This window comes from Poecilia mexicana, unplaced genomic scaffold (genome assembly GCF_051168715.1).
Source record: "Poecilia mexicana isolate PSO_F unplaced genomic scaffold, ASM5116871v1 scaffold_12, whole genome shotgun sequence".
In the NCBI taxonomy this organism is placed as follows: Eukaryota; Metazoa; Chordata; class Actinopteri; order Cyprinodontiformes; family Poeciliidae; genus Poecilia; species Poecilia mexicana.
Window position 1 is genome coordinate 18,603,681 of NW_028263381.1, and position 2,274 is coordinate 18,605,954.

At 35.0% G+C, this 2,274-nt stretch overlaps 1 long non-coding RNA gene across 1 annotated transcript; it reads left to right on the forward strand.

Annotated features, from left to right (window-relative positions):
• The first annotated feature begins 1,371 nt into the window (after positions 1-1,371).
• On the forward strand, positions 1,372-1,982 carry LOC148156014 (uncharacterized). Its single transcript, XR_015764781.1, has 2 exons — positions 1,372-1,552; positions 1,655-1,982. It is a non-coding gene; the product is annotated as an uncharacterized LOC148156014 (long non-coding RNA).
• The last annotated feature ends 292 nt before the right edge of the window (positions 1,983-2,274 follow it).

Here is a 2,274-nt window from a genome sequence, read left to right on the forward strand (position 1 = left end):
TTCTTCTTTTGAGTGCTAAGTTTAACATGTGATGTAAATTTTTCTCCAAATTTAGGTTTAATGCTGATATCTCATGGTATTGTTTTTAATATTTTGATTTATCTGCGATTTAGTCTTGATTAAAAAATCAGTTGGTTTACTAAAAAAGAAAACGAGTGAACCAACAAATGGTGAAAACATATATTAATCCAAACTGAACAAAATGTGACAATTTAATTTCTAGTGAATTCAGATATTGATATTTATGTGCTGAAATATTTCCAGTCTCTTTTGCAAAGTGCTACATATTTGCTGTCATGTTTGTTTTCAGCTTTAAACAGTTTATCTATGCTCAGTCAATATGTGTATTATATGGATTTTTCTTTTTCTTATATGAGATCAATTTTGCATAAACAGCAAGGCATGGTATGCACAGTAGGTCTTAGGTCTTATATGGTAATCAAAAAAACTCAGCTCAAGATGTGCATCACATCTAGGACCCATATAGGTCCTACTTTTTTATCCAAAGTTTTCCTCCATTACAGAGAACGTCATAATGCATAAAGGTGTCATTATGCATTGACTCTCATACAGAGTCAATACTTAAGCCTGTTTCACATCTTTATGGGCGGCATTGGTGAATGTTTACCGGCTGTTAAGACTCCCAATAAGAAGTATTAAAACATATGGCTTTGAATTGTTGCCCACTTGTGCTGTTGGAGTCCAACATGGAGAAAAAAAATGTTTATGTAAGCAATGTGCACAACATGTCACACAGCACAGTGGCTCAACATTTGCAGAATGAACTCATTGATCATAAGAGCATGTGCTCGTTGAACAGTGTTAGCCCCTCTAACAAACTGAGAACACTTCAGGTTTTATTCAAAATGCTTTTTGTTGCTTGAATTTGCTTCATTGAGGATGCATTTAGGTCTGGTCACTTGGGTCACATTCCAAAGGTAGTTTGTAATTTTTGCACTCTGTTACATCTGACTGAATGGAATCATGTCATTCTTCCAAAAGAAAAAAAAAACAACATACCAGATTCATCATTCATCTTGTGAAACTGAAATGAGATCTCAACATCCCTCTGGACTGGGGGCTTTCAAAAGCATGAGCAGGAAATTATTTCAGCTTCATATTTCTTGTTTTCTATGCCAGGAATTTTATTATTATCATTATTATTGTATGTTTAAATGTACGACTACTTATTTTCTTCATCCATATGTAGCAGTGTGATGTTATTACACTAGATTGCCAAGTGCAACGCTATTCCAGTAGGAACTCATCTGAATAGTACCAGCTTTTATTTTGAAAAGACGGCAGATCCATTGTAAACAGCGGGTAACTTCCTGTTTCAAAAATTATTATTTTTATTTAAATTTGGCGTTTTATAAAGGAAAAGGTAAATTGTTATCTCTACTGTTAAACATATTGAGTTCATGTATTGTTGTTTTGAGTGTCAGTTTGGGGTTTGGGAAGAACAATTAACGGGGCATACCACTATAGTTCATGAAAGGTTTTCCCACGATCTCCGTCGCGCTCTTTCTGTTCGAATCCCGTGTGGGAGAAGGTATGTAGTTTTGTTTTCTGGGGATAATAAGTGTATTTTAAATATAAGTATTATGTTTTTGTAAAATAATGTGCTTTTCGGCATTCAAACGTTGTTAAACAGGCGCTGTGAAGCACCGTGCAGAGAAAGAGCCTGTTTTTGACTTTTCTTTTTCTGCTGTTTAATGCAGGTATGTGATGTTTCATTGCTTTTGGTTTGAATATTTTGTCTAATTTTTATTTTTTTGTTATTCATGTACTGTTTAAAATTATTATGCTCATCTTTGGGCTTTGTTATTCATTAAGTTGCACACGTGCGACGCGCGCGCTTTTTCTGTTCGAATCCCGTGTGGGAGAAGGCGCTGTGAAGCACCGTGCAGAGAAAGAGCCTGTTTTTGACTTTTCTTTTTCTGCTGTTTAATGCAGGGATATTAAAGGTGCCTTCAAGATCAGCTGTTGTTTGGCTGTTATTCCCACAAGACACAACGCAGATTCAATTACGCTACACATAGCTGAGCAGTTTGTATTCAAGATTATGGTTTTGATAGAATTCTTGAAACTGCAGTTCTTAATAAAACCAGAGCTCTTTAAAGGTTTTGATTTAGCTGTTCCTGAAGTTGTAAAGTGTTACTAACAAGCCTGCAGCATAGCACACTCCAAAAGTTGTAAACAACAATAACTATTTTTCTATTTGATCAAAGAAAATGGGGGAAAAAAAACAAAGTAACCGTCCTCAACAAGGTA